The following is a 27,993-nucleotide window of genomic DNA, read 5'->3' as shown; positions in this document are numbered from 1 at the left end:
GTTCATTTATGTTCCATGTCCACACACAAAAGAAGTTCTTTGTGATACTTTGTTCAATTGTTTGATGGATTGGGATCTTGATAGAAAAGTATTTGCTATCACTGTTTGATAATTGTTCCACCAATGATGCGATAATTAACATTTTGTTGGATAAATTGGATAGTAGTTCTCTTCTTTTGGGTGGGGCTTTGTTTCATATGCGTTGTTGCGCACATATTCTCAATTTGATTGTCAAAGATGGATTGGATGTGATAAGAGTAGGTGCAGAGAAAATTCGGGATAGTGTAGCTTATTGCACAGCAACTCCTAAAAGAGTAGAAAATTTTGAATAAATAGCTCGTCAACTGAAAAATTTTAATACTAAAAAGATCAGACTTGATTGTGCTACTAGGTAGAATTCAACATATTTGATGCTTCAAACTGCCTTGTTATATGAGGATGTATTTTACCGTTTGAAATATAAAGAGACCCAATATACAACATTGCCAAGTGAGGAGTGGGAATTCTCTAGATAAATTTGTGGGAGATTTAAAATATTTTATAAAGCAACTGAATTGTTTTCTGGAACTAAATATCCCACAGCTAATGTTGCTTTTCCAAATTTATGTGAGATTAGGATAACTATCTCCCAATGGCTTTCTTGTTCAATTGAGGTTGTTAGATCAATGGCAACAAAATGTTGGGAAAGTTTGACAAACATTGGGTTATTATACATGGTCTTATAGGGGTTGTTGTTGTACTTGATCTTAGATACAAACTAGTGTGTGAGAGTTTTATTTTGACAAACTTTATGGAGATACACCTGAAGAGGAAATTGCGAAGATTCACCAACTTTGTTATGATTTGTTGAAGAGTATCAAAGAAAACTTAGTTTGGGGACTGATGCTAATGTTGAATCTTCTACAAGTTCAAATTTTGGAGATTCAGAGGTAGTTTCAGATTATGATTTATTTATTAGTAAAAAGTGAAGAAAAAAAGTCAACAATGTAACATCAAAGTTAGATCATTTTTTAGAAGAAGATGTTGTGACAAGAACTCCCAATTTTGATGTGTTGACTTGGTGGAAATTAAATGCATCGAAGTATCCAACCTTACAGGTAATAGCTAGGGATTTTTTAGCTATTCCGGTATCCACTGTTGCTTTTGAGTCTACATTTAGCACTAGTGGTAGGTTGGTGAGCCCATTTCGGAGTTGATTTTATCCAAATACTTTGGAAGCATTGATGTGTGTACATAGTTGGTTGGCTATAGAGATGCAAGGTACTTAAATAACTCAACATATATTTATTTTTAAAATAAATATATTTTCATTGAATAATCTCAATACTTATTTTTTTTCCTTATTTTTCAGGAAATTCAACAATAGAATCAGTTGGTTACGCCACTATATATGATGATATGGATGTGAATCAAAGTTGATCTTTCTTTTGCATTGGGTCTGCCTTTAGTACATTAATTTTATTCTTATTTGTGAATTAGTTTCCCTTTGGTCACTACAAGGAAAAGCACTTTCGGCAACCAAAATTAGGGACAAAACAAATTATTTGTTGCAGAAAGTAAACTTTTGCCAACCAATATGAGTTTTGTTGTGGAAGGTGAAAGTTTTAGCAACAAAATATAATAATTTGTTGGCCATATTTTGGCGCTAAGCCCTCCCCTCACTCCATATGGTGGGAAAATATTTAGCAACAAACAAGAAATGAATGGCAACAAAATATTTTGTTGCGAATGGTAATTCTACTGCGACTAAATACTTTTTTGTTGCCAATTGTAAATATTTTTTATTTTGGCGCACTATCAAATTTTTGGCACCTTTTGCTAACTGTAATGGAGGCAAAATAAATTTATTGACAAATATTATTCTTATTAAAACTACATAGTTTTATTTATAAAACCTCTCTGGCAACAAACCCTTGGTTGCCAAAGATGTGATATTTTCCCTAGTTCCACTCTACCTAACACAAGACTGATTCTCTCTTTCTCTCTCTCTCTCATATTGAGTCGCTCACTCTCTCACATTGCACACGATGCCCTCACTTCTTCACCGTTTGCCTTCATCTATTACCATTTCCATTCTTTCGCTCCGTTCCTCTGCAACCAGCAAACCCAGGTTAGTTTCTCTCTCTCTCTCTCTCTCTCTCTCTCTCTTTCCCCCCCCCCCCTCAATTGTTGAGCCCTAATTTGTTGGGGGATATTGGTGATCAAATACCCGTACAAAAATCACCCATAATAGCCACAAATAGTTTGAACACTATAATCTGAATTTCTTATGATTTTAATTTCTACCCATTAATTTGCTCATAGTTTTATAAATTGGGTTGGTCTTGCTTTTATGTATTGTTCTGTACAAGTCCCTCAATTGTTTTGCACTTGTACTGTAATCTTTGATACCCTTTGACTAGAATTTTATTTTAAGAGTTCTATTTTTTATTGCTTTATTTATTAATCTGACCCAATTGTGATTTTTCTTTTCTTTTCTTTTCTTCATTGTTATCATGATTTTTATTAGTCTGTTAAGTGGTTTTTTAATGAACTCTAGTATGCCACCAAGATGTTTGTTGAAAGACCTCAAAGGATTATGGATTTTTGGACAGATTGAATGTTTTATACCAACATTGCAAGAATACGGACTAAAAATAGTTATGGATTTTGCAATAGAGTTGACTAGTTATTGCCCTTCAATTTTGAGATATTTCCCAAGTCTTGTTGTAGACGCGCCCGCGTGGGGGGCCCTCGCTACAGTTCGGACTCGATTTGTTGTCACGGTTCTTAATCTTGAACCAAAGAGTCCAAATCCGGCAAATCGTTTTGAGAAACAGATTTTTTGAAAAGAAGTGTCAAACATGGACTGCTTTGCCAGATACAGAGTCGCTACCTAAATATTTTTTATGGGGGAATTTAGGAAACCCTGACTCGGTGCCGAAGGCCACATGTCCGTCATTACCAAAGTTGTCTTGGCTCGGGAGCTTGGGTACGATCGGGGAAGGTCAGCTATGAGCACCCCCTTTCGCCCGATCCGAAGACCGGCCTCTACTAACCATGATATCCGATTTTGAAAACGTTATGTGTTCTTAAACCAATTATTAGCCTAGCGTTACTATGTTATGCGCGCAGCAAACAAGTATAGACTAGATTGCCTAATTTGAAAATAAGTATTGCATATTCGTTTGTCTTAAAAAGTACTTTGGAATTTGCTACTCGCAGGTAGGCTAAAATACGGATTTCAACGAGTTTTTCCAACTCAAACAATCCAACCTTCACCCACAGGCATTCAAACAATTTATAACACATAAGCATCTAGCCACATGGTAAGCATACTATCATGTTAACATTCACACGCATGCGAGATGCTAAAGCATAAATACTTACATCGTACTCCGTGCCGAAACAATAAACTAGTTAGCAAACATGCGTGATCCTAGTTCATGTCAAGTTGACTAATGCAACACATACGGGATGCAATTAGATAGGCTCGGCTAACCTACGATAACATGTGAAATGCTACAACTAACACGTATTCAATTTGGAAATTGAAATACAGATGCAGTTAGAATGATGCGCCGAGCCCGGTGCATGTAAGACAAATGAATGAATGCACGCATGCATTGCATGAGGTATGCTAATTTAAACGTGCCCTAATACTAACCATCAAAGCAGGTAAATAAAAGGGAAGAAAGAAGTGGGGATTGGAAGACATACACACCACTCACACACACTTATTACAGATTTGCCCTCGCCCGGAGGGACCAAATAAATAATACAAATTAATTAACTACGCAAGCTAATTAAATATTACAAATTTCCTAATCAGCTAACAAACTAATTAAGCTAGGAAAAGCAATAAACCGCCTCGGGAGGAGAGCCAGATGCAGCGCACGCTCGGGTCCCACTCGGAAGTGTACGGCCATGCATAGTCTGCCTCTGTTTTCCCTGCTCTGCCTCTCTGAAAACTGCCAAAGTCTCAAGGCTGCTTCTCTGGATACTGGGAATCGCCACCGGTTGAGTAGAATTACCACCGGCAGTGAATTGTGGTCACCAGCACAAAATGAATCCATCGGCTGGTGATTTACTGCCGGTCGGCAATATATACTGCCGGTCGGCAAAGAATGCCTGCAGAACCTGCAACTCACAGCAGCAGAGGACAGAACTTGCATGGCAATACAATTCAAACAATGTATGCACCAATCATGTCCCTTATCATGTTTGTGACTCAAAAGGGCATGTGTCTCGATTCTCGGACCACCAATCACGCATTTCCATGCATGATGGCCCAAGTGATCGAGTGTGCAATTTTCATGTCAAATGAAATGCATACCAAACAAATGAACCAAGGCCCAATTCCTATCACCAAGTCAAGGAATAAGGCATGCATGCAACATGCAATGCAACCTAGGCATGCAAGCTAAGGATGCGACATGGCATGGCAAGGCACTTATGCAAGCATACAAGCAAACATGAGGCAATGCAAACGGGTGGAAAGATGGACTCATACATGATCTAGGCAGCTCTAAATAGGCCCAAAACAGTGGCCAAAAGTCAAGGAATTGGAATCAAACATACATACACACATGCAAGTAGGTTGGACCAACACTTAGGCATTAAATGTGGCAACTCTCAAGCACATTTGAATGAGGCAATCATGGACATATAGCATGCAACATAAGCTCTGAAAATCATGTTAAAACATGGTGCCAAACCAAGTAACAAGTCAAGCTAAACATGCAACAAATAGCCCAAGTGCTTGAAGCAAGTCAAAGAGGCTTGAACCATGACCAAGCCAACCAAGCCTCACAAGGCTAAGGGAACTTAAAATAGATTTAAGGCAGACCTAGACCGTGCAAAGGGGACCTCCTAGATGGCATCTAAGTGGCTCAAAAATCGAAGCATACACAAAGGCTAAAACATGGGGCATGCAAGTCAAGCTTCCAAAGCTTCAAAGAGGTGTCCAAAGCAAACATACAAGCATGCTCTAAGGTCTGAAATTATGCTAAAAATGATGCCAAATCATTAGAATAAAGCAAATAGTGCATGCTACAAACTCACACACTTGAGGCCAACAAGCCAAAATGCAAAGGGGGCATATAATGCATGCCATGGCCGACCCAAACAACTACGGACAGACCTCTAGCATGGCAAAATAAGCACACAAGCTTCACAAAACGAGACCTAAAACATGCTCGAGCAAAGGCTAACAACCTAAGGCATATTAAGGCAATAACAAGGCATTACATGGTAGGTATGCTAAGCATGCATGGTGTACCAAAACCAACACACAACAAGGTTATATCATGGCATAATAGGCATGGAAAACAACCAAGACATGATCAAAACACACTCTAACATGATGCTCCCTCAAGAGGCCAAAAAGGGTCCCTTTCAAGGACAACAAGGAGAGGGGGTGGCCCTCCCTTTTTGGAGACTTCAAGGCACCATCTTCACCACTGAAATCCCTCAAGATTTCAGTGGTGAAGAGGCCCAAACACCAAAGTCTCGAAACTTGCACAAAATAGCACAAAAAGGAGTCTTACAAGGCTTAGGAGGGGTCAAACAAACCCAAACCACAAAACACTCTTAATAAACAATCAAGAGGGCTAAAAAACAGAACCTTTTTGTATTATACACCAAGCTCAAAAACGATTTTAAGACAGGTAGAAAAGCAATGCAAAAATGGGGAATAAAAGGACTAGTTTCTTACCCTTGAAGACCCCTTCAACAATGGTGCTCCAACAGCTCTCCTTGGCTTGAATCTAGCTCTAGAACACCAAAACCAACCTCTTAGAACCTCAGTAGCTAAGAGAAGGTGAAATGGTGGGTGCTTGTGGGCAAAAGTGAGACAAAATACACACACTAAGGCTAAAATGAGAGAGAGGTATAGAGATAGAATATGTATCAAACCCTAACCCTAAAAACCAGAGCTCTCCTCTGTGTTTTCTATCTCTAAAAAGTCTAACCCTAAGCAAGGGAGAGAAGGGCTTTCTTTATAGAGCTTATTGTCTTGTAAAGCTTACAAGACAAGCTTCTAAAGAGAGTGATCCCTCCATACACGTGTATGGAGGGGAGCCAACAGTAAGACAGCTGTCTTAAAATATCTGCAAAAGCAGATGCACAGTAGTCGGCCGGCCAAAGGTGCCATTTTGGCAAAAGTGAGTGCCGACCGGCAACAAATAGTGCGGACCGGTAACAAAAAGTGCCGATGGCAGCAAAAACCAGCCGGTGACCTGTAGCCACTGCCGGTGGTGTGTGGGGATGCCTCACAAGGCATTCCCTGCCTTTCCAAGGCAAAACACAAGTGTTTGGTGTGAAACCAGACACTGAACAGTCGAGTTCGGAGATCCTGAGGCAAGGCGCGTAGCCGAGACCTCCAGAAACTCCAAACGAACACCAACAAGGGTAATCACCAAGTGTTCCAATGGTGACGTCCAAGTCTTGAGGACAGTCAAAAATGAAGTGTCTACAGTTGCCCCTCTTTGACAGAACTCGAAAGTCATAACAATGACGGGAGTGAATGTCAAAGCCCAGAGACGACCCATTTTTGACAAGGCCGAAGACTCAGACAAACATGCAAGACAAACAAGATATGTGCCCGAAGGCAGGGGCAAAAATGCAAGACAATGCACAGAGCTGGACATAACTTATGATCATGCAAAGAAAGCTGTAATAAAGCATACATGCGACAACTTTAAGCTATCGTACACCAAACTACACTACAATGCAGAAAGGATGTAAGAGAATTATGCAATTCTCGATACGTCTCACTCGGAGGATACAATACCTGTGCGGCTCATCTGGTTGCACCAGCCTCAAATGAACCGTACATACAATATCGTGCCTGAAAAGAAAAAACAAACTTAACAGGTACGATGTTATTAGCAACATGCATGACAATACAAAAATGGATGCAAAATGATATGCAATATATACAAAACAATGTATAAATAATGCAAATGAAAATGCAATGTAATTGAAGCAATGCAAACTAAATGCAAAGCAATTGAATTACGATCCAATCACGAGTGGTTCGAAACCACACCTATGTCAAATAGATTGATGGAGGTAACAAGTCTGTCTACCATAGAACGGTCTACTGAACTATGAGCATCGTAGACAGACACGAGAACGAGTATTGGGGGGGATTGACACAAGTGGGGAAACGACCCGCTGGAGAAAGGACAATGATCCTAATGCCGGATGCAAAAATTACACTACAATGCAATATATAATGAAAATGCTGGGGAAATGGCAAAGGATATGGCACGCGGGCCAAACCAAATCTTGCCTAGGCAAGGCATGTACGCATACAAGCCATGTTTAACATAGAACGGTCTACTGAACTATGTTTCGACACGAGAAGTATGGGCACATACCAGACCAAGCTCAACATGGAAAGGCGCAAGCCATAAATGGAAGGTGATGCAATGAATGCATGCGATCTACAATGCAGTGGATATGGCTCGCGGGCCAAACCAAATCTTGCCTAGGAAAGACATGTACGCATACGAGCCATGTCTAACACAGAAAAGGTGCCGCAACCCTCAAACCAACATACCAGCGTGGAATAGGCGCGTACACATGTTGAACTGTGCTTTAACGTGAAAAGTAAGGGCACATACCAGACCAAACTCAACTTGGAAAGGCGCAGGCCAATAGATGGAAGGTGATGCAATGAATGCATGCAATCTACAATGCAGTGGATATGGCACACGGGCCAAACCAAATTTTGCCTAGGAAAGGCATGTACGCGTACAAGCCATGTCTAACATAGAACGGTCCACTGAACTATGTTTCGACGCGAGGAGTATAGGCACATACCAGACCAAGCTCAACATGGAAAGGCGCGAGCCGTGGACGGGGGGACGATGCAATGAATGCATGCAAGCTACAATGCAATGGAAATGGATATTTACAATGGGTATGGCCTGCGGGCCAAACCAAATCTTGCCTAGGAAAGGCATGTACGCGTACAAGCCATGTCTAACATAGAACGGTCCACTGAACTATGTTTCGACACGAGGAGTATGGGCACATACCAGACCAAGCTCAACATGGAAAGGCGCAAGCCATAAAGCTACAATGCAATAGATACTAAATTCTAATGATGCATGTTTTGTTTTTTTTTTTTTTTGAAATGCAAATGATGCACGTGCGACACGCATGCCACACGGAATGTAAAGTGATACAAATGAGACACGCATGCCTCATAAGATGCAAAATGATATGGAAGAAGACTTTGACAATTGGACTTATACGCTACGCGAAGCCGGTTCGTATTCAAAACAATGCAATGTACTAACAAGTACAAGTGAGGTGCCCAAGATAGCGCGATAGGATGCATGCAAAATGCAAGTAAGGTGCACAAAACAGTGCGATGCGCAAGAAAGCGCGAGTGATTTGAAATGCACAAGACAGTGCGATACGCTAAACAGCGCGATTGAAATGCAATGCACAAAACAGTGCGATGCGCTAAACAGCGTGAGTGATTTGAAATGCACAAGACAGTGCGATGCGCTAAACGGCGTGATTGAAATGCAATGCACAAAACAGTGCGATGCGCTAAACAGCGCGATTGAAATGCAATGCACAAAATAGTGCGATGGTTTTTGAAGTGCACAAAACAGTGCGATGCGCTAAACAGCGCGAGTGATTTTGAAATGCACAAGACAGTGCGATACGCTAAACAGCGTGATTGAAATGCAATGCACAAAACAGTACGATGCGCTAAACAGCGCGATTGAAATGCAATGCACAAAACAGTGCGATGCGATAAACAGCGCGAGTGATTTGAATTGCATAAGACAGTGCGATACGCTAAACAGCGTGATTGAAATGCAATGCACAAAACAGTGCGATGCGCTAAACAGCGCGATTGAAATGCAATGCACAAAACAGTGCGATGGTTTTTGAAGTGCACAAAACAGTGCGATGCTCTAAACAGCGCGATTGAAATGCAATGCACAAAACAGTACGATCGTTTTTGAAGTGCACAAAACAGTGCGATGCGCTAAACGGTGCGATTGAAATGCAATGCACAAAACAGTGTGATGCGCTAAACAGCGCGAGTGATTTGAAATACACAAGACAGTGCGATACGCTAAACAGTGCGATTGAAATGCAATGCACAAAACAGTGCGATGCGCTAAACAACGCGAGTGATTTTGAAATGCACAAGACAGTGCGATATGCTAAACAGCGCGATTGAAATGCAATGCACAAAACAGTGCGATGCGCTAAACAGCGCGATTGAAATGCAATGCACAAAACAGTGCGATGCGCTAAACAGAGCGATTGAAATGCAATGCACAAAACAGTGCGATGGTATGTGATGCACGTGGGGCAACTTTTGAACTTCGTAAAAGCCAAAAGGATACGAAAAGGATACACCTTGCACGAATTGGAGTGCTACGCACAGAAGACGTGATCCGAGGTCAAAACGGAGGCCGGTTGAGCGTCGGAGATACACTTTCTTACACTTTCTTGAGCTATGAAGACCAAAAACTACTCATATGGCCTAAACAAGGTTGTGGGAACACCACCGGCCGAGAGGGGAAGCCACCGGCTGTCCATCGGCTGCAAAATAATCCCATCGGCACAATATTCTGCCGGCCGGCACAAAATGTTGCCGACCGGCAAAAAGTTCCTGAGTCGGGGCAGATTCGACATTTTACCACGGGTGTTTTAAAATAGGGTTTCTAAACCCTATTTTTCACTTCCTTCTCTGCCGAAAATCCACACTTTCTCTCTCTAGAGTGTTTTCCTCTCCTCTTTCCTCCGTTTCTTCGCGTTCTACGCCCGTTTCGTCGTCGGATTCGCGATTTTCTTCGTGTTTCGGACATTTTCAACCGAACAAATCTTTGTTTCGGTGCCTCTTTTGCCGTTCCCACCTTTTTGGGGTTTGCTCCCCTCGCTTCCCTCTTGATTTCCGTACCCTTTTCACATCCCGGCCTTTCTGGCCATTTTCGACCCTCTCGAGGTTGACTTTTCAGTTGACTTTCCGTATTCTAGCCCGGTTTTCCTTCCTCCGGCTATTTCCTTATCATTCTTGACATGGCGGACGATATTCCACAGGGCAGGACTCCCCCGGATCACGAGATGGATCCCGGGGTCGAGCTCCTACCTTTGAGCGAGCGCCCGTTCGACCTGGCGACCTACCGGTCGGCGATTCATGTTCTGCCCCCTGACGGACTTCGCCAGTTTCGGAGCTTCGAGAGGCACGTGCCACCCGAGCTATTACTGCGTGAGCCTACCTCCCACTTGTCCTTCGGTGCTTCCGAGGTAACTCTCTTTTCTCTGTTTTACTTTCTGCAATGTAGGACACAAAACTGCCGTAGCTAGTTATGCTCTTTAACTGCTGAAATCTGATATGCTGTATACCGTAGTTGATCGTAGACATACGTACAACTGATATCTGCTTGAAACTGACACATGCACGTACACTGCACTAGCCCTGAATCACTCGAACACACCGCGCTCACTGTATTTCACTGCAAACACACCGATACCCGATATTTTACTTGAGTCTGAAAATATGCACACATGCTATACTGTACTGAACCACCCGAACACGCTGACGCATCACACGTTGTAGTTCACTGTAAGCACACCGGAACCCGGTATTTGTTTAGATCTGTCAAACTTGCACACATGCTACATCTGCTCTGAACCACCCAAACATGCTGATGCATCACACGCTGTGGTTCACTGTAAGCACACTGGCACCCGGTATTTGTCTAAATCTGTCAAACTTGCACGCATGCTATATTGTACTGAACCACCCAAACACGCTGACGCATCACGCGTTGTAGTTCATTGTAAGCACACCGGCACCCGGTATTTGTTTAAATCTGTCAAACTTGCACGCATGCTATACTGTACTGAACCACCCAAACACGCTGACGCATCACGCGCTGTAGTTCACTGTAAGCACACCGGCACCCGGTATTTGTCTAAATCTGAAGATATGCACACATGCTACATCTGCTCTGAACCATCCAAACACGCTGACGCATCACACGCTGTAGTTCATTGTAAGCACACCGGCACCTGGTATTTGTTTAAGTCTGAAGATATGCACACATGCTACATACCTATATGCTTCTTAGAACTGCATTTTGAATGTTGCCTTGCAATTGTTGTTTTTGATTGCAGGGGGATTCCCATACCATCCGCGGGTATGGGAATACCGGCGCTCGGGACTGGTACGCCGAGCTTCCCGATGCGGTTTGCCACATCGTGGACCAGGCGGGCTTCGGCGCATTCTGCAGAGGACTCTCCAGGCTCACTACGTGCAGACCTCTTCTTGCCGCTCTGGCGGAGAGGTGGTGGGACACCACTGATTCATTCCATTTCTCCGCGGCAGGGGACATGACGATGACCCCTTACGATTTCTCGATGCTCACAGGCATCGGGGTAGGGGGTGATCTGATCCCTTTCGATATTGATATAGATGAGTGGACTGCCGCTCAGATCCATTTACTGGGTGAGGTGCCACCTCTCGCTCGTCCAGGCTTTGTCCGATATTCTTGGTTCGAGGTACAGTTCAGGGTCCAGCCCACCCTTGTTGATGCAGCCCCGATGACTCCGGAGGCCGTGGAGAGATACGCGCGCGGCTTCCTCATGTTCTTGTTTGAGACGACCATCTTCGCCGACCGGGCGAACACAGTGCCTCTCTGCCTGCTCAGCGCACTGGTGGACGTCAGGCGGATCTTACATTACGACTGGGGTGGCACCGCTCTGGCCACTCTCTACGGATATATGAGCTCAGCTTCCCGCGGCAGCGGACAGTTGCTCGGAGGCTACTGGCGTGCTTGGGAGGTACGTTTCTTTCCCGCTTTTCATTTCTGCTTTATATCTTCTATACTCTGTACACTGCACACACTGTAGTCTGCTTTATATTTGCTGTATACTGTACACACGGCACACACATACATTCTGCTTTACACTGACTGTACACTGCTCACACTGTACAATGTATACAATATACTGCACAACACACGGCTCTGCCATTTCTACTTTTACTCTATATTCTGCTTTATCTGATAAATGTACTGGTATTTACCTTGCAGTTGTGGGTTTACGCCTACTTTCCCAGGCTTGCACCCGTGCCAGTCATGGAGACTCCTTTGGTCGTCCCTTTTTCGCGTCGCTTTGACGGGAGATGCACCCGGAGGCCGCGAGAGACTTTCAGCTTCTTCCGCCGCTTCTTCGACACCATCACCCCCGCAGAGGTATTTTTTTACTTGCAGTTCATTTAAGCTTCGCCTTTCCACTGCATATTTCAAAAACAGTAGATAATAGACTGTATGGCACTTTCAGATCACCTGGCAGCCTTGGGCTCCTTTGCCAGCCATGATGCGGGATCGGTTTGCCGGTGCCGACGAGACCTCGCGTTTCCGGATCTTATTGGAGGGCCCGGTCTGTCGGGCTTGGTACCTGGGTGAGCGTTTCCTACGCCAGACCCTAGGGTTATCGAAGCAGACAGTCCCGGTTCATCCCCCTGAGGATATGAGGGAGACCGAGAGGCTCACCACCGAGCAGATGGCCGATTATACTATCGGCTGGGAGGCGACCGGCTTTAGAGGCATCGGCGACTACCGAGAGTACGTGCAGACGTACATTATGCGGTCTCTTAGCGGTGGTCATCGAGCTGAGGGAGCTAGGCCGGTGGCGCCAGCGGCTGGGACAGGAGCAGGAGCTTCGAGAAGGGCCCGAGTTCGTGGCAGGGGCGTAGTTCAGGGAGGACGGGGGACTGGCTGGCCCGCCCTGCCCACTTTATTAACATACAGAGGGCAGGATGGGGCGTCATACCAGATCCCCTTCGCTCCTTCCCCAGCTGGTCATGAGCTAGCCGGCATCCCCGACTTGCCTCCGGTATGTATTACTGCATTTTGCATCTTGCATCTGTATTTCATTTCAGTTTGTTTGATATTCCACGGAATACTGATATATCTTGTACTTTTGTAGGCGTCCTCTGAGTACACCCGGCAGTCCGTGGAGCTGAATGCCTCCATGATGGGGATGTTACAGCGGACCTTTGACCTCCTGGCCCTCTACAGCATTCCGGTATGTTCTTCTGATCACGGCCTCAAATCACTCACAAGCTGATTCACGTAATCTGATGCACGGCACAACACCTGATACACTGCATACACTGCATTCTGCACTGTACTCTGCACTGATAAACTGCTCATGGCATTCATACATTGTACTCATACACCGCATTCTGCACTGAAAACTGTCCACAGTATTCGCACACTGTACTCATACACTGCATTCTGCACTGATACACTGCCTTCGGCATTCTCACACTGTACCCATACACTGCATTCTGCACTGATATACTGCCTTCGGCATTCTCATACTGTATACTGCATTGATACACTGCTCACATTATTCTAATGTATTTGCCCTTTGTGATTTTTCAGCCTCCCTTCCAGATTCCCGTTGCAGGAGGTACTCCAGCTGGACCTTCCGTCCCCACCCGAGGGAGAGATGAGGAGGGCAGAGTATTCCCCCCCTCTAAGGCGTGGCGCACTCATATCGGGAGTAGCTCGCGAGCTCCAGTCCCGGATGATGATGATGATGACGAAGAGTCAGAGGCGGAGGTAGAGGCGGAGTCATCGGAGGAGGAGACCGGAGGCAGCACTAGCTCGGGCTCTGATGATGATGCTAATCATGCTCCTGGACATTCGTCCAGGAAGAGGACTAGGACAGACTGATAGCCCTCAGAGTGCTTGACATGGATACAGATTTTTGCTATTTTTCTTCTTTCTTGTACTTTTCTCTTTTTGTTGGTAGTCAGGATACTTTGTACTGCCGCAGGCAGATTTTGTCTTCCTCAAAACTTGTGTATTTGAAAAAGATAGATAATGAAATGAACAAGCTTTTTACTTAAAAAGTGTTACATTTACATATCTTATGTATTGCATCGCATCACATCATGTTACACCTCAATGTAAATGGAATTGATCTGTGGTCTGAAAATTGAACACTTGCACTGTGGTAATCAGATAACTAAACAGCCAACAGCAAAATAACCCAAGCAATCCACTGCCTGATTCTGGACACACAACCCTTACTCTACCAGGGATTAATTCGCATACAGCCCATAACACCGCATTCGGTTCATTCTGCACACAGCAAATCCTGAACAAGCAGTCCAATCTGACAAGACGGACTACGGAGGTGAAACCAGCTGGAGTTTAAACACAATCGAATATAGAGAATGGCACAACATTCTGAGCACAAATGATTTTTGTAATTAAATAAGGGTTTTTCAAACCGGGGCATCGAGCCTACAACTGAACACAGTGGGGAGGATTCAACAAAGGTACACGACCTAAACACAACGAGATACGCTCAGAAGAAACCTAAAGCAAAGGTTGAGGTAAACAAAACAAAAGATACGACACACAGACGTGTTAACGAAGGCGGGGGACCTCGGATCACGAGGAGCCAATTCAATCTGGGTATTGTTTCCCACCCCCTTCTCATTTGTGATTCTCACATCGCTCTGGCACTCAAGCTCGGTTTTTCTCTCAAAACCCTTCTTCTCATTTTTCTCTCAACTCACACCTCTCTATTCTTTATTCTCTCATTTTTCGTCCCTCCCCAAGGTGATTAATGAATGAATAGGAAGTCGCGGGTTCATGCCCGACGCCATTAGCTCACAGCTATTTCTTCTGGTGGGTGGAGTGCCTTCCTGGCAAGTACGTCGATGACAGGGGAAAGACAGAACGCCTGACTCAACTATGCCCCTAGTTCATCATTTTGACCATTTTTTATTTTTGCTTTCTACTAAAAACAGTTTTGATCAAAATGAGAGTTAGATTAACATACTTGTTCGATTTTTGATTTGAAAGCCATGCAAGTCAGGCTACAAGCACCGAAAATTTTCCTTTTTGGGTCCAAGAAAATGGTCCAGTTTTGGAAAATGGAATAGTTTTCGAGAAAATAGTCAACCTCAGTAAAAATCTTCAAAAACTATTTTTGCAAACGGCTGATGCTCAAGGAACATGGAACTTACTCTTTGAGATGCGCGACCTCGGATCGGAGGCAATGGAAAATTGCCCCTGGCTTAAAGGAGGTGGATGGTAACGAAAAGTTGCCCCTGGTTTGAATGGCGGCTCACGACGACTCGTGGCAACGGAAAGTTGCCCCTTGTTTGGGTGATGCCGCGGCAGTCCGCAAACAGTCTTCCTTGGTGGTGGTCGAACTCTTGGACACAGAGATGACGAAGACGGTTACAACAAATATATGGACACAGTCACCTTGGAAGGCGTTGGCGACTGGACTTTGGGATGAAATCGAAACCATTGCATGGACTGAGACGCTATGAAAGCGTTGGGGGCTGGACTTCATGATGAAGTTGCCTACGTATCCCAAACATGGGAATCAAGCCTTACGTAGTTCCGGCTAAGGTACACTCGGGTATTTTAACCTTCACTTTTCAGGCTCTAATTTTTGCCAAGGCGCCCAATGCGGGTTTTCGACCTTGCGAGCTTCTTTTCATTTTCTTTTTTTGTTCATTTATTTTTCTTTTCTTCTCCGCATGTTTTCTTTTCTTTTCTTTTCTTTTCTTTTTTGCTTCTTTTTTTTTTGTATTTTTCTCTTGCTCTAACTTTTGCCTAGGTCGCCCTTCCGGGTTTTCAGCCTAGCGAGCCTCTCAGAGGGTAAAAGTGTAACAAGTCCATGCCAAATGGTTTTTTGAAGTTGAAGCCCCTCCATATCTAGGAGAATGGTTGTTGCAATGATTTGCAGAAGAATCCATCATGGTTGCACCACGAGCTTCTTCTGGTGAGATATGATCTTTCTGATTCGGCTTTGGTGCCTCTTGTTCGAGGGCTGCTTCTAATCTGGCCTCACGGGCCTTCTTCGACAGTTGACCGTTTGAATGTTCCAGATGAGTTCGTGGTTCAAAACAAACAGGTCGAATCTCGAGGTTGAGAGCGATCCTAGGATGCACAATCTCAAGAGCGGTTCCACACAGGTCTTCACAGGGCCGTGTAAAAAAAATTGTTTTTGAAAGTTTTTAAGAAAGCGACGAATCGCTCGCGCCGAAGATAGTGTGGAACCAATCTGGATCAAGCCAGGGTCCTTCCCAGTACTCACGCTGACAAGCATGATTTTATTCATTAAAAGGCTTAGCGTGCTTCTCTTTCTCTCAAAATGATCAAAATTTTGCAAAACCAGAGGAATTCCTTCCTCTTCGTTTTTATCACCGCAATGTTCAAAAGGGGTTTTTGGAAAACTTAGGTTAATGCAATGAGTTTGGCGCGTAGGAGAGCAGGCGAGATATACTGTCAACCCATTCAAGTCCTCTGGCACAACTAAATCATACTGAAAGCAAGCATGAAAATGAGATAGTCACAGCTGTTTCATTCAGATTTGTTGGCATAACTGGCTCCTTGACAGAAACAGACTCAAAAACAAAAACGGGTAATTACAAGACAAAACGGTGTTCGAGGCGACAACCCCGGAATCACCTGGTATTCTATACAAAGGGGACTGACTCGATACAACAAGACAGACCCTTAAGCAAAAAGACTGACTTAAGACAAAAGAGACAGACTCAAAACAAGAGACTGACCCGATACCCAAGCCAGGATTTACAAAACTCGGTTTCACCGATGCTCAAAAATACGTGCCAGACGCTACATCCAAAATATACCGAATGCCGCCCGCAGGTGGTTCACTTTACATACTTGCAGTATCTGTGTCCTCAAAATCCAGTAACTGGGTGGTAACGGACTTGGCTGAGGTGGGCGGGAGGATAACCTCGTTATCAATCAAATCTTGCACCTCATGACGGAGGCGGGAACAATTGTCGGTTGGATGGCTTGTCTGCTGGTGGTACGCGCAGTACTGAGCAGCATCATGCGTAGCAGGGAGATTCTTTGGGAGAGGCCGAGGCTCCAAGGGTTTAAGGTGTCCCCTCTCGGCAAGGATCTGAAGTGCCTTGGACAGAGGCATGTAGAGAGCATGAAAGGTCCTGCGCCTCCGGGGCAGGTATTTTGGAGTCTGAGCGCTCTTACTAGCCGCACAAGCGAAAGGGTCGGCAGCGCCACCTTAGCTTTCTGATCTTTCCCGGGTGCAGGGCTGGGAATAGGAGGAACTGTTCTGGCTTGACGGGGCCTGTCCCGGTTTTCTGACCGACTTGAACTCCCCTCAGGTGGAGTGGGGAAAGCATCCTCCACAGTTTTTGCCACAACTGCAGATATCTGTTGCTTGTTCATCCCCCCGACTTTCAAAGCCTCGACTGCCCACAGCAGTTGTTCAATGGGATCGACATCTGCCTTCATTTTGTCTTTTCCTCTGGCCTCAGCCTGATCGAGGGTTTGGGTTGATGTTGATATGTCATTGCCGTAGCTGGAGGCCATCTCCGGTTGGCTAAGTTCGATCACAATTCGCCCCAACAGCGGGGGCTCCTGGGGTACAAAACTCCCGGCATATGGTGCGGCTGACGGTGAAGCTGACATTCCGTAGACGAGATCTGCCACAGACCTCTGGAGATCACCTATCATCCCCATCAGTTCAAATGTAGTAGGCTCGCGAGCCTGGTATAGCTGGGGGGCCCAGACCGGATGCGCAATAGGCGACCTGGTTGGATGTGGCATATCAACATGGGTTTCACTTTGCAGAGTGATTCCTTGCTCTAATGCAGCTGTTATAACCACGATCTCTTCTGAATTCTGAGTCATCATAAGTTCTGCCTCAGCAAGGGGGAGCACTAGCTATTCTGTACCAGATGTCCGAACTGAAAGAGACAACAAACAGAATTTCAGCCCAAACAGATCAAACACGGGCGTAGCTGAACAACTGCACTCTACTACTGATCACTGTTCCCCAGAAATCACTGTCCCCAAAAACTGAACCCCGATACCCGCAGATAACTGATTCTCATAACCGACACTGATACTGGTGCCCTCAGGTCCGATATTCAAACTTGCAAACTGATATGTACTTTCCTGTAGAGATACATTCTAAAAGCACATAGCAGATAAGTGAGAACCAAAACATCCCTATGTTGGGGTAGGGTTTCCCTGTCCTATTTTGTCAGGAGCTAGGGCTTCACTATGCACGCAGCAGTTTCAAACAACCTAACATCGGGTAAGCAGCCTGTCCTAGCTTGGAATGGTCACTATGGATCCGAATATGCACTAGGTCGAATGGTCGAAAAGGGTGCCCCGGTAAAACCGGGGTTTGTATTCCCATACTGTCAGAGCCCATAACTGGTCAGCCTTATGGTCATGCCTTGACAAGACAAGCCTCCGGCAAACCGTTCAGGAATGGCAGATGGCAAACACTGTGTTCTAGGCGCACCAATGCACATGCAATGCAAAGAGACACATAAATGAAATCAAAACAGGATATCAGGAGTTCGAGTCAAGCTCTCTAAATCCCCAACAGAGTCGCCAGAAACTGTAGACGCGCCCGCGTGGGGGGCCCTCGCTACAGTTCGGACTCGATTTGTTGTCACGATTCTTAATCTTGAACCAAAGAGTCCAAATCCGGCAAATCGTTTTGAGAAACAGATTTTTTGAAAAGAAGTGCCAAACATGGACTGCTTTGCCAGATACAGAGTCGCCATCTAAATATTTTTTATGGGGGAATTTAGGAAACCCTGACTCGGTGCTGAAGGCCACATGTCCGTCATCACCAAAGTTGTCTTGGCTCGGGAGCTTGGGTACGATCGGGGAAGGTCAGCTACGAGCACCCCCTTTCACCCGATCCGAAGACCGGCCTCTACTAACCATGATATCCGATTTTGAAAACGTTATGTGTTCTTAAACCAATTATTATCCTAGCGTTACTATGTTATGCGCGCAGCAAACAAGTATAGACTAGATTGCCTAATTTGGAAATAAGCATTGCATATCCGTTTGTCTTAAAAAGTACTTTGGAATTTGCTACTCGCAAGTAGGCTAAAATACGGATTTTAACGAGTTTTTCCAACTCAAACAATCCAACCTTCACCCACAGGCATTCAAACAATTTATAACACATAAGCATCTAGCCACATGGTAAGCATACTATCATGTTAACATTCACACGCATGCGAGATGCTAAAGCATAAATACTTACATCGTACTCCGTGCCGAAACAATAAACTAGTTAGCAAACATGCGTGATCCTAGTTCATGTCAAGTTGACTAATGCAACACATACGGGATGCAATTAGATAGGCTCGGCTAACCTACGATAACATGTGAAATGATACAACTAACACGTATTCAATTTGGAAATTGAAATACAGATGCAGTTAGAATGATGCGCCGAGCCCGGTGCATGTAAGACAAATGAATGAATGCACGCATGCATTGCATGAGGTATGCTAATTTAAACGTGCCCTAATACTAACCATCAAAGCAGGTAAATAAAAGGGAAGAAAGAAGTGGGGATTGGAAGACATACACACCACTCACACACACTTATTACAGATTTGCCCTCGCCCGGAGGGACCAAATAAATAATACAAATTAATTAACTACGTAAGCTAATTAAATATTACAAATTTCCTAATCAGCTAACAAACTAATTAAGCTAGGAAAAGCAATAAACTGCCTCGGGAGGAGAGCCAGATGCAGCGCACGCTCGGGTCCCACTCGGAAGTGTACGGCCATGCATAGTCTGCCTCTGTTTTCCCTGCTCTGCCTCTCTGAAAACTGCCAAAGTCTCAAGGCTGCTTCTCTGGATACTGGGAATCACCACCGGCTGAGTAGAATTACCACCGGCAGTGAATTGTGGTCACCGGCACAAAATGAATCCATCGGCTGGTGATTTACTGCCGGTCGGCAATATATACTGCCGGTCGGCAAAGAATGCCTACAGAACCTGCAACTCACAGCAGCAGAGGACAGAACTTGCATGGCAATACAATTCAAACAATGTATGCACCAATCATGTCCCTTATCATGTTTGTGACTCAAAAGGGCATGTGTCTCGATTCTCGGACCACCAATCACGCATTTCCATGCATGATGGCCCAAGTGATCGAGTGTGCAATTTTCATGTCAAATGAAATGCATACCAAACAAACGAACCAAGGCCCAATTCCTATCACCAAGTCAAGGAATAAGGCATGCATACAAGATGCAATGCAACCTAAGCATGCAAGCTAAGGATGCGACATGGCATGGCAAGGCACTTATGCAAGCATACAAGCAAACATGAGGCAATGCAAACGGGTGGAAAGATGGACTCATACATGATCTAGGCAGCTCTAAATAGGCCCAAAACAGTGGCCAAAAGTTAAGGAATTGGAATCAAACATACATACACACATGCAAGTAGGTTGGACCAACACTTAGGCATTAAATGTGGCAACTCTCAAGCACATTTGAATGAGGCAATCATGGACATATAGCATGCAACATAAGCTCTGAAAATCATGTTAAAACATGGTGCCAAACCAAGTAACAAGTCAAGCTAAACATGCAACAAATAGCCCAAGTGCTTGAAGCAAGTCAAAGAGGCTTGAACCATGACCAAGCCAACCAAGCCTCACAAGGCTAAGGGGACTTAAAATAGATTCAAGGCAGACCTAGACCGTGCAAAGGGGACCTCCTAGATGGCATCTAAGTGGCTCAAAAATCGAAGCATACACAAAGGCCAAAACATGGGGCATGCAAGTCAAGCTTCCAAAGCTTCAAAGAGGTGTCCAAAGCAAACATACAAGCATGCTATAAGGTCTGAAATTATGCTAAAAATGATGCCAAATCATTAGAATAAAGCAAATAGTGCATGCTACAAACTCACACACTTGAGGCCAACAAGCCAAAATGCAAAGGGGGCATATAATGCATGCCATGGCCGACCCAAACAACTACGGACAGACCTCTAGCATGGCAAAATAAGCACACAAGCTTCACAAAACGAGACCTAAAACATGCTCGAGCAAAGGCTAACAACCTAAGGCATATTAAGGCAATAACAAGGCATTACATGGTAGGTATGCTAAGCATGCATGGTGTACCAAAACCAACACACAACAAGGTTATATCATGGCATAATAAACATGGAAAACAACCAAGACATGATCAAAACACACTCTAACATGATGCTCCCTCAAGAGGCCAAAAAGGGTCCCTTTCAAGGACAACAAGGAGAGGGGGTGGCCCTCCCCTTTTGGAGACTTCAAGGCACCATCTTTACCACTGAAATCCCTCAAGATTTCAGTGGTGAAGAGGCCCAAACACCAAAGTCTCGAAACTTGCACAAAATAGCACAAAAAGGAGTCTTACAAGGCTTAGGAGGGGTCAAACAAACCCAAACCACAAAACACTCTTAATAAACAATCAAGAGGGCTAAAAACCAGAACTTTTTTGTATAATACACCAAGCTCAAAAACGATTTTAAGACAGGTAGAAAAGCAATGCAAAAATGGGGAATAAAATGACTAGTTTCTTACCCTTGAAGACCCCTTCAACAATGGTGCTCCAACAGCTCTCCTTGGCTTGAATCTAGCTCTAGAACACCAAAACCAACCTCTTAGAACCTCAGTAGCTAAGAGAAGGTGAAATGGTGGGTGCTTGTAGGCAAAAGTGAGACAAAATACACACACTAAGGCTAAAATGAGAGAGAGGTATAGAGATAGAGTATGTATCAAACCCTAACCCTAAAAACCAGAGCTCTCCTCTGTGTTTTCTATCTCTAAAAAGTCCAACCCTAAGCAAGGGAGAGAAGGGCTCTCTTTATAGAGCTTATTGTCTTGTAAAGCTTACAAGACAAGCTTCTAAAGAGAGTGATCCCTCCATACACGTGTATGGAGGGGAGCCAACAGTAAGACAGCTATCTTAAAATATTTGCAAAAGCATATGCACAGTAGTCGGCCGGCCAAAGGTGCCATTTTGGCAAAAGTGAGTGCCGACCGGCAACAAATAGTGTCGACCGGCAACAAAAAGTGCCGATGGCAGCAAAAACCAGCCGGTGACCTGTAGCCACTGCCGGTGGTGTGTGGGGATGCCTCACAAGGCATTCCCTGCCTTTCCAAGGCAAAACACAAGTGTTTGGTGTGAAACCAGACACTGAACAGTCGAGTTCGGAGATCCTGAGGCAAGGCGCGTAGCCGAGACCTCCGGGAACTCCAAACGAACACCAACAAGGGTAATCACCACGTGTTCCAATGGTGACGTCCAAGTCTTGAGGACGGTCAAAAATGGGGTGTCTACACTTGTTCATTGATGCTTTGAAATCACTCCAAAAATAAGTGCAATTAGCATTCATACATGCTTGATTGATCTACTACACTCCACAGTTTGCTCCCATAACTGGGATTGCCTTTTTAATTCCCTTTATTTATTTATTTATTTATTATTTTTTTGGGCGGGGAGGGGGGGAACCCCTTCAACTGGGCTTTCTTGTTAGAGAATTGTATTATGGTTAGTCTAATGTTTTGGTTTATACGAAGGAAACATACTGTTGAACTTTGTGAATTGTCTTTGACGACAATTCCCTTTGTAGTTGTATGTGAAATGTTATGAATTGATCATCCAACTTAACTCTAAACTTTCTAGTGTTGTTTTCAGAAATGGATAAGACCCAAATCATCAAGATAGATTTTATTAGTACCATGCTCTTATGATGCACTCTAAATGTAGTCTATATCAATCCTGTACTGCAATTTAGTAGTACTGGACTAGCATATGACTTTGTACACTTAATTAATAACTAAACGGAAATTTAACTCTAACCCACCTTTTGTAAATAGTTAAGTGATAAAATACAGCACAATTAATATGTTTTGCAATTCTTCATTTGTTATGAGAAACCACATAACATTATATCCAACTAGAATAATAACTTCATAATGTCTTTGTGATGAACTACAATAACAAAAGGCTTTTTCTATTTTTGTCTCTTTTTTTTTAACCCAAAACCAAACTGATATGGTCAATTCTCAGCCACTTTTTTCACCAACCAAATATTCTAGAAAAACATTTTACTTACAATTACAAAAAGTACAACAATTTAAAAAAAAAAAAGACCAAGGTTTACAATAACTAACATAAGCAATACCTAAAGACCATGTTACCATGAACCTATTTCCAAAGAGACAAATCTGATGCAGAAAATGGATTAAGTTATTAGTCATGCATGTTCCATTCTCAGCTGCCTCCATGAAACAATGATGGAACCCTATTGAAGTTGCCTTTTTGAGGCCTACATAAATGCTAAAATTTCATCTTTTTTCATATTCATGCATCACAGCTAGGCCACATCAATAGAGCTAAACTGCATAGCAAATGTTACTTCTCGTTGTGCATCTTGTAAACTGTAAATTTATTCTATCTACAATATGTCCTAGGTATATATAGATATATAAACCAAATGACTAACTACAGAATGCTAACTGCATTCAGAATAATCTAAAACAAAAACAGTCAATCATTAGCTTTTGTCCACAATGTCAATTTTATTCCCAACAACGACTATTATAACGTCACTGCCTCGCTCAGTGCAAACCTCCTCAATCCATTTTGAAGTGTTCAGGAATGATTGCCTGCCTAAACCCCACCAAAAAAGTATCTAATGAAATAACAGAAATGTATCATACAAGATTTCTACAATTAATCAGGTAGAAATTATAGTAAGATGATTAGACAGTACATTTGAAATTACAGTACTTAAAGCACCGTCGTGGTTGACCGTCTATTTGGTACGTATATATATATATCTTAGAAAATTCAGTTTATAAAAAAATATATGTGAAAAGGTACTTGACAATGAATGATTTTTTTTTTTTTTTTTTGGGGGGGGGGGGGGGGGAGGGGGCAGGAATTATAAAATAGCCACCAAATAGTTGAAGGAACGGCATGGGAGAGCTAACGGTATGTTGATAGGACATATGCTTAGAAAATTAAAGCAGAAAATGTGAAACTTAACTAAAAATGGGTTGATCGAGGAAAAAATTATGAAACAGTCACCAAATAGCCCAATGAATGGCATAAGCACCTTGCCTAAGCCTTTGTAAACTTGGGAGAGCTAACGTATGTTGATAGGATGTATGATTACAGAGTTGGCACAAAAAATGTGAAAATGTAATCGAAAACGAGCCATTTGGGAGCAAAATTATAAACCAGTCACCAAACAGCCCAAGAAACTACATCGACACCTCACTTAACTATAATCAAACTTGGGAGAGTTGACAACGTGTCTATAGGATGTACGAATAGAGAATCAGCACAGAAAATATGAAAATATAGTCGAAAATGAGCCGTTTAAGGGAAAACTTTTTAAAGCAGCCACCAAACAACACTAATTGTTAGTTTATTTCTTTTTTTTATTTATTTATACAGATGGACAGTGTAATCGCTTGCTGTTGGATTTATTAGTTGTTTTATTTGGATGTTATGAAGTTTGTGTTGACTACTTTATCTTTATTTTTTGAACATTGATGGATTTTATATTTACTTCTGTAGAATATGGATACGCTTAGATGTTTTAGGTGGATTTATGAATTGAATGAACCTATATTTTGTTTAGATGGATGAGCATTGAGTTTAATTAACTGTTACAATATAAATTTATAATTTGTTTGGATGAATGAGTATTGCAATTACAGGTCATACCTTGAGAATGGAAAAAATTTCAATTTTATTTTGTAATAGTAATTTAGAAAAATAAATGACTTTTGACAACAAAAATGGTTGGTCATGAAATCACCACACAAAATTTCACTTTTTCGTAAGAAAATAATTTTATTACAATTCATTACTTTTTCCGACGAATTTATTTGGTTACCAAAAGAAGTTATTTTTAGCAATAAAATTAATTTGTTGCAATTGATAGCTTTTGGATACGGATTTAGTTGGTTGCCAAAAGTACTTGTTTTCAACAAAAAATTTTATCGCGAAAAGGCTCTTTAGGCAGTGAATATTTTGTTGGCAATAGTTTTTTTTGGCGACAAATCAAATAAACTAATAAAATACTATCATCTTTGGCGACCAAATTATTTTGTTGGCAAAATTAATTTTCAGAGACAACAATATTTTTGTTGCAAAAAACTTTTAGCGAGGAAGGATTAGCGACAAACATGGCGACAAAATTTGTTTGTTGTCGAAAGATATTGGTGACCAATTACTAGCTTTTAGCAACCAATTTTTTTGTTGCCAAAAATGTAATTTCTTGTATGGGTAGTTTTGAGGTAATATTAATTCAATATTTATGTTATTCTCAGAAGGTTTAAGATTTAAGTTTTAAGTGCTCCCCTCCACATAAAACCTATTTTTCATCACTACCACTGTCGCCGCCACATCTTGTATTTCTTTCTTGATAACAAAGTCAAGAAGTTGCTCCTGCTCCACTCTCTCTCTCTCTTCTTCTTCTTCTTTTTTTTTTTATATTTATTTTTATTTTTTTTAAAGGTTTTGTTTCTGTCTATTTTGGCTTTCCTTAATAGTTCATGCATTGGTACCGTTGACGTTATCTCAAGTAAATTAATAATAGTTTGGCACTATTTCATCTTCTTCTTCTTCGTTGTTTTCAATAATGATATACCTATTGGTATTGGCAATATAGTCATACATTAGGCTGTATTGGATAGTATCATACTGATATATAAGTAAATAATGATATCAGAAGTATCCAATCCCTAATGTATCGACGAATATTATACGACTGATATTTAAAAGCATGCTTCCTAGGTGTTCTTCAGCCTTTAGATTTTCGAGATAACAACTGTTTTGTCTTGAAGAAATGGCCACCACCAAAAATTTAATCTTATTGTAAGGAAGGGATACCTCTTTGTGTTGGGTTGCTGATTCTTCAGGATGTTTTTCCATGTTATGCTGGTTTTTTGATATGAAAGGGGGTGAGATGGTGCTGCTGTTGGATTTGTGTTGGGCTACCTTATCATGTTAATAGTATAGATTTGTAATTTTTTTTGTAAGTAAGGTTGTCATTAGTGATGTTTTGGTGGATTAGTTTTCCCCTTGTGGTTTGGATTAAATATGTGGATTTGAATATATGGATTTACACTAATTAGAGACTTCATTTCTTCATGTACAAGAGAGTGAACATTGGAGCAGTGAAGCATTGGTGCAGACAGATCTTGACAGGGCTTATGCACAGATTAGTCTTGATGAAATGCTGTTGTTGCTGGAGTGTTGCTACTGTTGTTGGAGTGTTACTACTGCTGTTAGAGTGTTGATATTGTTGTTGGACTTCATTTTTTTTTTTTTTTTTTATTTCTTTTGCTTTTAGTTGAATTAGTGTGTTATAAATATAGATGTCAATGAAATTCAATTGAAAAATTTGTAAGAAATTTGAGTCTGATTACGTTTGAGTTATTGATTTCATTTAATATTAAATATCAATTTTACATGATTCTTGTAAGATTTTATTTTTTCTTTTATTGCCTTTAAAATGTTCTGATGTGGCGTCATCAGGTGAAAACACTCATAATTATATAATTTTTAGTTTTTTTTTTCAATTACTAAAAACTTATTTGATTGTCTTAAAATTATATATTCGATTACTTTAAAACAAACTTCTTAATTAATTAATTAATGTGTATTTGATTTTATTATTAAATCAAAAAAATTAAATTAAATATGTATTCAGCGTTGGTTGTGAACCTTAGGGGAAAAAAAAAATTTGGGTCAAGTTGGGTTGGTGAAAATCCAAACCCATTTGGGGATGGGAAGGTAGTACCCGTGGAGGATGGGGAATGGGGAATGGAAAAAAATAATTTTAGGGGAATGGGGATGAGAAATTAATAACCAATCCAATGTGAATGTTCACACTGTCAATGTGAAACATTCACATTGTAAAACATGAATGTTCACCAAATTGCTAACCGTTTAAAAAAAATTGTAAGGATAGAAATGTCCATAAAATACTTTAAATATGAGAATTGGTAGATCAAATGTTCAAATAAGAGGATTTATTGGAATACAAGAATATCTTATGGACTAATTGAAATACAAACACTTAAAAAAAGATTTTCTAATAATTTTTTCATTCACGATCTATATGAAATTAATTTATTTTAAATGTATAGTCTACAAATTTAGGCTTGTTTTGGCAATTGGCTAAAATAATAAAAATGTTAAAATCATTATAAAAAAAAATGTTAATTATTCTCTTTATTTTTTTATATATCTTCTTATAAAAATTAAAAAAAAAAACTAAAATAATAAATTTCTAAAACAACCCTTAAACCAATTAAATTCTATTTTTTTGTTCACATAAGTTTATTGTTGGAAGTGATTTTTTTTTTAAATGTATAAAAAATATAAAAATGATATGATTTAAATAAATTAATAAGTCAATAAATATATATATTAAATTGCGAAAATACCCTGGCTTCCTGTTTGAATGCAAGAAAATGAAATAAAAGTCACTCAACAGGGTAATGAGATATTATGGCTTGCTTTGGCAAGCTAAGCAAAAAGTTAGTTTTTAGTTTTTTTAGTTTTAGTTTGGTATAATATAAAAAAGTAAAAAAGTTATTATCTTATTTAAATCACATCATCTCTCTACCACATCATTTCAAATCCAATCCATATTTCACGTTTTTTTCATAAAAAATCAAAAAGTACACTTATTTAGATCATCCCAAACAATCCCTTAGTCAAAAAAAATTTATTTTTTTACCCAAGTAACTACTCAGAAAAATTAAATCTTTTTTAATTAAAAAAATCAAAAATTAATTTTTTATCAATTTTTTAAAACACTCCTATGTGGAAGTGTAATGTAATCTTTGTTCTGGTGAGGATGACATGGACACGCTAACATTCCAAATATCTTAGTTCAAATATCTTCGTGTGTAAGGAACTAAACAACAAAAGAGGACAAAAAATATCAGTGGTAGGTACCCATTTGAAAAATGTCTTGGTTCATGGATGGATAAAAAAAAGCCAACAAGGGACCCACTTGAAACATGGATGGATAAGAGAACAAAGTGGACAAAAAATCTTGGGAGGAGTAGGGACCCACTTGAAAAACGTGTTTCTTCGTGGATGAATGTAGTCCGCACGTTTCCGCAGGTAAACCACC

General features: G+C 41.6%; 1 long non-coding RNA gene across 1 annotated transcript; it reads left to right on the top strand.

Annotated features, from left to right (window-relative positions):
* On the top strand, positions 1–26,314 carry LOC145796190 (uncharacterized). The gene is made up of 3 exons (XR_014336824.1): positions 1–1,260; positions 1,352–1,436; positions 26,003–26,314. It is a non-coding gene; the product is annotated as an uncharacterized LOC145796190 (long non-coding RNA).
* The last annotated feature ends 1,679 nt before the right edge of the window (positions 26,315–27,993 follow it).

This window comes from Camellia sinensis, chromosome 1 (genome assembly GCF_055761805.1).
Source record: "Camellia sinensis isolate YWXY chromosome 1, ASM5576180v1, whole genome shotgun sequence".
In the NCBI taxonomy this organism is placed as follows: Eukaryota; Viridiplantae; Streptophyta; class Magnoliopsida; order Ericales; family Theaceae; genus Camellia; species Camellia sinensis.
Note: the sequence above shows the minus strand (reverse complement) of the source record. Positions and strands in the feature narration are given on the sequence as shown.